Source organism: Mandrillus leucophaeus, unplaced genomic scaffold, assembly GCF_000951045.1.
Source record: "Mandrillus leucophaeus isolate KB7577 unplaced genomic scaffold, Mleu.le_1.0 Scaffold60, whole genome shotgun sequence".
In the NCBI taxonomy this organism is placed as follows: Eukaryota; Metazoa; Chordata; class Mammalia; order Primates; family Cercopithecidae; genus Mandrillus; species Mandrillus leucophaeus.
The window spans coordinates 121,701-133,064 of NW_012106475.1; positions in this window are offsets into that span (position 1 = coordinate 121,701).

The following is an 11,364-nucleotide window of genomic DNA, read 5'->3' on the forward strand; positions in this document are numbered from 1 at the left end:
AGACAGTTCTGAAGAAATTGTGGAGCCCTGGTATGGTTTGGTTGTGTCCCAACCCAAATCTCATCTTGAATTCCCACATGTGGGAGGGACCTGGTGGGAGGTGACTGAATTACGGGGGTAGGTCTTTCCTGCGCTGTTCTCGTGACAGTGAATAAGTCTCAAGAGATCTGATGGCTTTATAAGATGGAGTTTCCCTGCGCAAGCTCTCTGTCTCTTTGCCTGCTGCCATCCACGTAAGATGTGACTTGCTCCTCCTTGCCTTCTGCCATGATTGTGAGGCTTCCCCAGACATGTGGAACTGTAAGTCCCTTAAACCTATTTTTCTTCCCAGTCTCGGATATGTCTTTATCAGCAACATGAAAATGGACTAACACAAGCCCAGAAGCACCCAAACCTAAAATGTCTGTGTAGCAGCAGCATCTCTGACTGTGGGTTGACCAAGGGGTATTTCTGTTGACTTCTTCTTCACCTCCTCTCCTTTCTCCCTGATGATTTGCCCACAGGTGTCAGAAATGAGCTGTGCACCAAAGCTTATTTACATCCCAACTCTAAGACAAACTGTGCTTTTTAAAAAGCTACATTATCTCTGAGGATTTCAACCAAAAGGTTGAAATCGGAATCCCAGAAGCCTGTATTGGAATCATTTGGGGTGGGCTTATTTTCTCCTAAATGATGAACATTCACCACCCTTGTCCTCAGATGTGCACACACCCCTATTAGGATAAGCACTGACTTTTCGTTGAGGTGACCAGGGCAATGTGCAGCAGGTTTTTTTCAGGATGAACAGTTCCTGGCGGGGATTTGCACCCAGCATTGCCTGCTCCACATCCGCATGGTATCCACCAGGCACATGGTGGAATCCAGAATCCGGGTCCATCCTGGCTCTGCCCCCTCAGCACCAGGTTGCTTGACAGCACCCCAGTTTGCACCTGCAGTTGGAGAATTGTAAGGATTGGGGAGAAAACAGGGTGAGGACATGTCGGCCAATGCAAACAGTCTAGAAACATCATTTGCCAGTGTCATGAATTCTAGTTGTATGGGGTGTGAGTGTTAATGCTCTCAAAGAACCGCTCTGGAAAAGAAACGGGGCTGAATGTTAAACAGTGACAAGTGCATTATGCTTTGCTTCAATTAAAAAAAAAAAGTCTTTTTCTTTCTATAGAAAAAAAAACAAATGTAAATTGAGAACATGAGTGACTTAGAGGTGAGCTGGTTTCTCTCTGAGAAGTTCGGAAGTGTGTACCAAAGTAGAAATCATCATAACTTTGTTAACAGAGGTGTCCGTTTTCTTTCCAAGAGGTATTAGGAGCACTGGGGATTTATATTTGATTTCCTTGCTTTGTTTTCTCTCTGCCGATCCTTCTAGTGGAGAAAATACGTGGTTATCAGAGAGAAAGAGGAATAAAAGACAATGTTACTATGGAACAGGCTATTACTAAGCCAAGGTTATGATAATGGAGAGAAATAACATTTAGGAAGATATATAGTGATGTCTTACCAAAGTGAAAAAAATAAACAGATTCTGTTATGGACTTGGCACTATCTTTTGGAGAGACGGCACACTTTTTCAATTGCGATTTTATGAGTTTTTTAGAAACTAAAATAACAATTAAAATAATTACATTAGTGCCTACATGGACATGTTTGTGTGGTTTGACATTCTTGAAATATTTTAAGTCCTTTGCATAATCAGATTAAGTAGCATGAACACAGAACTCCATAGCTAAAGGCCAGTGTGATCCCAGGAGAGACCAGCATTAGCAAACAAATTAATTCCTGAGTAAACCAGAGAGAAAGGAGTTAAGGCTTTGATCTAAGACTTACTATTTCCAAACCATCTTCAAGTTAAATTACAGAGATATGTCCTGAAGTGAATCATTGGAAACCAGGGCATACATGGCACCCCCTTCATTCCCTCTATGACCCCATCGAAGGAGGCAGGTTGTGTGAGTGCGGTGAGACTCAACGCTTCATTTTGGAACACTTTGCCAATTTCCCCCACTTCATGACCTTGGGTAAATGACTTCAGCACTTTTGAGCAGGGTGCTGCCTTTCCTACACTATAAAAATGGCTGTTATGTCTATCGATCATGCAGAGGTGCCACGAGGCTTAATTTATTAGTTAATGTTTGTGTTACACTCTGCAGCTCTTACATGGAAGGTGTTATAGAAATGCAAAGCAGCAATATATTACCTAAACATGTGCCTCCTCAAATAGCTCTCCAGAAAGTTTTCATTGCTTCAGCACAAATGATTTCCTTCAAAATGGATAATTTTGTCCAGGTCTTTCTTGGCCCATAAATTGATTCTCCCTCCTTTCACAGCATAGAGTCTCTGTGCAGAGCACACTTTCCATCTTGTCCATGAAGTGTTCACCGTGGATGCTCTCCCTTGTGTGTGCATCGCAATTACTGACAGTCTCCTTTTCCTCATCACGTTTGCCCTCTTCATTCTTTACTCCAAAAAGCTATTATAATTTAACTCTTCTTTACATGCTTAGTTTCATACATGGACATGTTGTGTCTCACCCGAGAGCATGATGTTTTAAAATTAGGCACTAAAAACAAAAGAAATCACTTAAGAATTTTCTGGAAAATAAAATAAGACAATTCAAAATATAAGGTCCAAGTCTGAACATGTTTTGATGAGATGAAATTAACTGCTAAATTGCTAAAGATTGTATTGGAGATTATTTCTGGTAATGTTAATCTTGTCCATAATTTTGTTAAAAGTAGGTTCTTTATTAAAGAACTCTATAGCAAATGGGTATTTATTTATATAGAAATTCCAGAGTTCCAATATTTATTTGCCTGGGATTTGGATAAGTTATTTTCCAAACACGATTAGAGAGAGAAAATAATAAATTATACCAACATATTGTATTCAAAGGCTTTCTTCTTTCCACATTTTTACTTTCACTTCAGTTTTGAGATTTTTTTTATTTGCATATTATTCTTCAACCCTACTGTTTGTGGTTATGGGGTTATCTTAAAACGTACCTGGGATTTGACTGATAATGATTGAGAGACGGGGTCTCACTCTGTTGCCCAGGCTGGAGTGCAGTGGCATAAACATGGTTTGCTTACAGCCTCAACCTCCTGGGCTCAAGCAATCCTTCCTTCTTGGCCTTCCAAAGTTTTGGTATTATAGGTGTAAGCCACTGCACCCAGCCCTGGGATTTGTCTTAATCAGGTATGGTTGTAATTGCCCAGGCAGGTTCTTCTTGCCCACTGCCCAGAAAAGCCAATGCACTGAGCACAGCAAGAGTGTTCACAGCAAGGAAAGATTTAATTATTGCAGGCCAGCCAAATGGCATGATGGGAGATAATTCTCAAATCTGCCTCCCTAAGAATTTGGGGACTAGGGTTTTTCAAGGCTAGTTTAGCAAGCAGGGGACTAGGGAATGAGGAATATGGGTTGGCTGGGTGGGAGATGAAATCATAGAGGGTCGACACTGTCTTGTGCTGAGTTAGTTCCTGGGTGTGGGTTACTGGTCCACGTGGTGCCAGTTGGTTCATACAGAATTCAAGATCTCAAACATCAGTCTTTGGTTTTACAATAGCAATGTTCTCCATAGGGGCAATTGGTGAAGTTATAAATTTCATGGCTACATGACTCTTGAGTAGTAAGTAGTTTTTAAAAAGCAAGTTATAAAACAATGACTGGTTAGGGTTTCTACCTACATCTTTGCAGAATTCAGGCTCCTATCACAATTGTAACCTTGTGGACTTTCATTGGTTTTAAAAAGGTGATTTTAGTCCCCAAGTAAGGTGGGGCTTAGTTTTAGGAAGGAACTGCTATCATCTTTGTCTTAAAGTTAAACTATAAACAAAATCCCTCCCATAGTTAGCTTAGAATGAGCAAAGGCAGTTAGCTTGTGAAGTTAGAAGCAAGATGAAGTCAGTTATGTTAGATTTCTCTCACTGCCATAATTTTGCAGACAGTTTCATGACAGACACAGAGACAACTCTCTTTGAAAGGAGAGTTTATTACTTACAGGTTCCAAGAGGAGGGGCATGCCATATTACGTCAGGCCTCAGGGAAAGTACCCAGGTCAATCAGGAGGCAGAAGCAATGAGGGAAAAGCCTGGTCCAGAGCCTTACTGTGGTTTCCATGCGAGAGAAAGGGTGAGGCAGGGAAGGCAAGTTTGAGCAAGCTTAGAATTGGATAGTTTGAATAATGTGGGCAGGCTCTGGCCATAGGGGTGGTCTCTAGTTGTCTGATGCCCGGCCTTGGGGTGATTTAGGCAGTGGAAATACTGGCTTGGTGTATTAGAGCGAGATAAAGGTGGTGGTTGGGGATATGGGCTTTGGATTGGTGGGTTGTATACAAAAGGTGTGCTCACAGGCAAGTTGTCTGCTATCTCTATGAATTAGCTAACCCCTAGAGGGGCAGTCCCTCCCCAGGTCCACACAGCCCCCACAGTGTCAAAGCATCATAAAATACAAAAAAAAAGGAACATGATTAATACAGGGGGATCTTCTCTGAAACTTCCAAGCAAATCTTTAAAATAAGTTTGGCTATATAATTCTCTCTTTTTATTTAGTGATAAAACATATGCTTTATAAGGAAAAAAATTGTGAAAAGAATCACGAAAATTGCTACCATTGATGAATACTTACTACACCTAGCAATTGATGAAATACTACATATATGACCTCAATTGAAGTATTAAACTACAAAGGAAAGCTAAATGAAAAAGAAAAGCTTAAATTACCTCTTGCCCTTATTTATTTGTTGTTTGCAAGAGGCAGATCCAGGGGGCTTGGAGAGAGGTAAATCAGCATTTTCTTCTTTCTAGACAGAGCTGAGTCAGCCTCCCAGCACTCACGTGGTGTTGTGAGGCTGCTCAGTTAGGAGCATAACCTGCCACATTGGGCAGTTAATTGGCCAATTTGAATGAGTTCTGGCATTGTTTGGCAGCTCAGCTCTGACAGTGACTCTAACTGAAAATCCCTCCATATATATCCTCAGTTTGTGGGTAAGGGTTCTTAAACTGGCACTATGCAGTCAGTTACTACCTGGCATATGTACCACCACATCCCAGACCATATCGATGACAGGTATCATTTTGTCTGAGCAACCTCAGAAACGCTCAACAGAGTGTTCTAGGAAATTCATAACCAATTTTCATAGGTTGGCATAATAGATGAAACATATTTATTTGCCATCTGATGTGGTTTTGCTGTCTCCCCACCCAAATCTCATCTTGAATTGTAGCTCCCATAATTCTCACGTCGTGGGAGGGGCCTGATGGGAGGTAATTGAAACACATTGACAGATCTTTCCCATGCTGTTCTTGTGATAGTGAATAAGTCTCACGAGATCTGATGGTTTTGGAAAGGGGAGTTCCCCTGCACCTCCTCTCCTGTCTGCTGCAATGTAAGACGTGCCCTTGCTCCTCCTTTGCCTTCCACCACGATTGTGAGGCTTCCCCTGAAATGTGGAACTGAGAGTCTATTAAACCTCTTTTTTCTTTATAAATAACTCAGTCTCAGGTATGTCTTAGCAGCCTGAGAATGAACTAATACACCATCTCCATACAGAAGAATGAAGATTCTATCTCTATACATAATTACAACTACTTTTTAGAGTGTTGCTGATCAAAAGATAATCAGTTATTGTTCATTGACTAAAGAAAATCAGACATAATTTGATGTTTATATGTTTATAATGGATATCTGTCTCATGAAATGGGACAAATATGAAATGAGACATCCAAAAATGAAATGTCTCATGAAATGTACACTCCTGCTGATGAACTCAGGCCTTTTCCCAGTTAGCTTCAGATGAGCATCTATTGCTTTGGACTGTGCAACATCATCCCCTAGTGCCACTTTCCTCTGATACCAGGACCACTCATTCTCATGGGGACAAAATTCCATAGCTGTGGTGTGGTTTGATTGGAACTGCTATTGCCAACCTTGCCTCCCTCCAACGTCCCCACCCTCCCCCCAACCCCAAGCTGTACAGGGGTAGGCACCTGGTCCAGCTACATAACAATATCCCTTCATCCATAGTGACTGCTTGTAGGCTGAGCCAGTCACAGCTCGTCCTGGAACTCCTCTGCTGGAGCATCAGCAGAGACCATTTCTGCGGGAGATGCTAGGCTAGGAGGGTGACATGGTTTGGCTCTGTGTCCCCACTCAAATCTCATGTTGAATTGTAATCTCTAATGTTGGAGGTGGGGCCTGGTGGGAGGTGATTGGATCATGGTGGTGGTTTCTGATGGTTTAGCACCATCCCCCTAGTGCTGTCCCGTGACAGAGTTCTCCTGAGATCTGGTTGTTTGAAAGTGGGTAGCAACTCCCCCTCCGCCTCCCTCCTGCTCTGGCCATGTGAAGACCATGCCTGCTTCCCCTTCCCCTTCTGCCATGATTATAAGTTTCCTGAGGCCTCCCCATTAGCAGAAGCCTGTACAGCCTGCAGAACCGTGAGCTAATTCAACCTCTTTAAAAACTACCCAGTCTCAGGTATGTCTTTATAGCAGTGTAAGACCAACTAATACATAGGTATTAGTTGGGTATAAGCAAGGGGCTGGTGGTGGCCACCTTTCCTGTCATGCGAAAGATTGCGGGTATAATTACGTGAGCACAGTCAAGAGACACAGGGAGATAGACAGCGACAGTGATGGGGACAGAGCCTGAGCCCTTGGATTCAGCTGTTCCTGAAATCAAAGGCACACTAAACTTCCCAGACCCAAGAGGCAATAAGTTCCTTTTGTGTCTGTCCCATTAGGTTAGTTCAGAAATTGGATTTCTGAATTTGCAGCTGGCAGAGTTCTAATTAATACAAAGACATGCTAAAGATAAAAAGGGATTTTTTTTTACTGTCTTTATAGTGCTATTTTGTGGTGTTCTGACTGTTGCACAGGTGCTTGTTATTGAAGAGATACATGCTCTATATAAAAGATAACATTTACTGAGTGCTTATTACTGCTAGGCATTATTCTAAGTACTTTCCAAACAGTGAATAAATTAATTCTCATAAAATCATTTGCAGTGGGTATTACTAGCACTGTTATACAGATGCAGAAGCTGGAGCAGTAAAATAGTAAAGAATTTTGTCCAAGGTCACAAAGCCAGCAAGTGGCAGAGCTGGGATTTGAACCTAGGCAGACTGGCTTGAGTCTGTGCTCTTAGCCACTATGCTGATACTTACAACTTGCTTTTGTCCTAGTTTTAGATTTCATAATTACATCTATTAACAAAAGAGAACAAGGCACCGTATCCCTTCTCCTTTCCGTGCTTTGAATGCTGGCCTCTAGCTGCTGTTCTTCCAAGATGAGAAAGAGGCCTAGTTACACTTTATAGAGAATTTGAGAATTATGGTCCTTCAGACTTGGGAGCATTTTGGAAGAAACACTGTCCATAAGCCTCACCTACATTGGCACAATACTCCTCCCTGAAAATGCTCCTCTTTTCATAAGTCTATTGAACGATGTTTTTCAACCAGTGATAATCTAACCCCAAAATATATAGGTGAACTGCAGTATATAACAATAAATATATCTGAGAAAGTCAAATGTTGTGAGATGAGAAAGGGCATTCCTACTGCTCAGGGATTAGAGTTGAAAGCAGGAAAATCTGCTGTGCTTAACTGGATAAAGTCACAGCATTTACATTTCTCATTGATAGCTACTGAAGATTCTCCTTGAAGCTCAAGTTCTCGCTGCCCTCTGTCCCAGTCCCCTGTAGAATTGTCAAATCCCGCTTTTGCACTTAGTTACTTGATTACCTGCTGAAATCCTGCAATTGCCACAGCTGTTGCCATTTTAGCTCCTTGAATTTATGAGCACCAGTGCATCTCCCTCGCATCTGCTTTGGCTGTTGCTTTTGAAAGGAGTGATCACACAAGGAGGGGTAGAGGAAGAGGCCCAGATAGTTCTGTGGCACTGAAGGCAGCTAAGAAAAGAAGCAACTCTTGACTTTGCGATTAGAATAGTAGCAACTGAGAACATTAAATGTGTTTATCTTTCTTCTGAGGAATGCCAAGTATTTTTAAAAAGAGAACCCTGACTCATCATGCAGAAGCACAAGGACACACTAAAAATAGTGGTGTGGTTTCTAACATCGAGATGCTCCGCAGCAGGTGACGAGAGGTTTGCTTCTTAAATAGACAGGTAACCTACGGAGAGCATATGACGATCTTCTCTGTAAAGGACTCTGTCAACTCTGTGGGATCTTCCTTTCAGATGACTGATGGGTAACAGCAGGGTGGAGGTCGGGAAGGGGAGGCCAATGGATATGGAGGTGGTACTGTTTCCATAAGCATTTCTCTTCTTTCCTTAATGGAATCGACTTGCACTCTGGTTTCCGCAATGTCCTAGATTAAAGTGGCTTTAAACCAAGGAGTGAGCCAGTCATATACCCTTTACACATCCTCAGTTCTATGTGGGCTTTGGTCTGGGATCAATTATTCTTCATGATTGATCTGTGCCCTGCCATGGCCTCAGAGAAAGGCTGATTCCTGCATGTTCACTAAGGACAGTAAGATGCTTCTGGAGAGTCAGATATTTGGGACCTTGATATTCCCCACAGTTGAGTTCACTGGCTCTTTATGCACACGTGGCCAGCACTGATCGAAGCTTCTCAGAGTGAAACTGAGCATCTTTCTGGGTGCCTGCACCGCCAAAGCCCAGACCATCTCTCTGTTTCCACACACAATGGCGTCTTCAGAAAGCACGGAGAGGATGTACCTCCCTGCCAAAATCAATCCCGGTCAACTCCAAGTGAGTCTATAAGCCTTACTAAAATAAAGCTGATTTAACAAATAATGGCTTAACACTTGGAATCACTAAATGCTATGCTTTAATGTGTTTGTAAGAAAATCTCACCATTTGAAATTAAAAGGAGGAACAAAATGAATTTTGACACGCATTTATCAAATCTTGAGGAACATTAACTTTCTGAGAAGAGAAGACCTTTTTAGAGCCCCCAAATGGAAACTGGATAAAGTCCTTTAGACTTATGAAAAGCTACATGCTTGAACACAGCTCCTGCCCTGTGGTTTCAAATACAGGCTTAGGACTTCTGCCTCTGAATAGGATGTCAGGCAGCACACTGATGCTCTCACCAAAAATAACTAGAAAGGCCACATAAAATAAAATAAAATTTAAAACTCCGTTAAAAGACATAAGAGAACTGCTGATGCATAGGTGACTATCAAGGCCACAGTTTGAAGAGGACAGAATCACAGAGGGGTGAGCTGTTGATCTGCAACTTATTTTATTCCAGGACATTTGCAGAGTCTAGATGTAGAGTAAGAATCCGCTACTGGAGCAGAGAAATCATCAGAGCTCTAGACAGCCTTGGAGGGTTCAAAAGACAAAGCTGAAAATTTAAGAGGCCAAGATCTTGGTGAGGGGCAGAAAACTGACCCTGGTTTTCTCTTCAAGAGGTTAAGAGAGTAAAAGGCTAAAAGATTAACAGAGCAAAAGGCTAAGTGGAAAGACTGAGAAGAGAGTGAAGTTTTTGGCAGGGTCACCATGCCTAGGGAACAAGAATTATGGTTCAGGACCCACAAGGGGAAGGGCCCTGGGGAATACACCAGGGTCTTGGCTGAGGCCTTAGGAGCCTAGACTTCACTCAGCTCAGTGAAAGTTGATTATCCCCTTCTCAGCTTGCCTAGCAAACGAAGGTGTGACTCCCCTTTGGTGAAGAATAACATCTGGAGCCTCCACACTTTTCCTTTTAATGGATAACGCACAGCATTCAATCAAAACTTCTGGGGGTCCCCCAGCAGCATGCCTGGTAATGGCTGTGATGACAGTTTTCTAGTATTTAATTTGACATTAAGTGCATATCTAATTCACAGAACTTGGGCTTCCTGGAAGCATGGTTACCATAGGCAGTCTGGGAAACAGTGCCAAGGTGTGTGAGTCTGTGTCTGTGTGTATGACACTGGCTTTCATGCAGGAGCTGCTCATTAAATCAACATGGCCACAATTCACAGGGATAAGCGGCAAGCCTGTCATTTGTCAAAGATAATTCTCATTCAGTTTCATACCAAGGAGTGAGGAAGATTTTTTTTTGTTAACTGTGAAAACCCCACAAAAACAAAAAGAACAACAAAAAAGAACAAAGAAGCCTTCTCTCATCCTCCAAATACAAGTCAGTATTTCTTCTGTGTACTCTCGTAGCATGGTGTTTCATTTTACTTATCTGTATTCTTCCCCAGCTGCAAATTTAATCTAGGGCCGCGAACTATATCTACCTTAGTCACACAAGTCTCCTCCAGTGACTGGTGCAGTGCCTGGAGCACAATGGGGGCTTAATGAAGTTTTTAAAATAGAATTAATGACAGAAATAAATAAAAGCAAACCGAATGTCAAACTTACTTTGGGAAAACAGTCACAATACAGTTTCACATGATCGGCAGTTGGGTGCACAAAAGCCCAATGTGAACTATAGCAGAAAGTCTCTTATCTGATGTAGTTAGAAAGGTAGTTATTCAGGCCAGGAACAGTGGCTCACACCTGTCATTCCAGTAGTTTGGGAGGCTGAGGATCCCTTGGGACCAGCAGTTCAAGACCAGCCTGGGCAACATAATGAGACCCCATCTCTTAAAAAAAAAAAGTCAGCTGGGTATGGTGGTGTACACTCATAGACCTAAGTACTCAGGAGGCTGAGCTGGGAGGATCATGTAAGCTCAGGAATTTGAGGCTGCAGTGAGCTATGATCATGCCACTGTACTGTAGCCTGGGTAACAGAGGGAGACCATGTCTCAGAAAACAAAACCAAAAAAAATTTTAAAAAAAGGAAAGAAACGTAGTTATTCAGTTCATTGAAGGTAATTTATAGCTGGGAATTTACAAAAAAATACATACTTATTTTGCATTTTACCCTTCACACCTCATTTTAACCTAAACACAAATGCACATTGGTATACTAATATCTTGACAGTGTGCCAAAGCCTTTTGAGTATAGGTCTGTTTACAAAAGAGCCTACTGATCCTTCTTAATGATCTTTCTTGAATGAACCACATTCACAATGAATCATTTCCAATTTAAGTTTTGAAAAAGTGGAGTGAGAACCAAAAGGCACTAGGGACAATCTGAGCAAAAACTTCACAAAGCCCATACACTTCCCAGTAATTTCCAGTTTTCTTTCCCATACTTTAAACCTTTTTTTTTTTTTTTAAAGCAAGTTGCTTAAAGTCCTCTCAAAGTATTCAGCTTAATTTTCAAACGCAAAACAATTCTTTGATACTCATATTTATGAGATTATGTGACATTTAAGTACCTAATATTAACAGTATGACTGATAAGTTTGGGAACAACTATAACTGAATCCCGGTAAGCATACAATTCAACTTGCAGGTGCAGAAGTATGTGGGTTAGGAGAGGGTAGCAAATTACTAG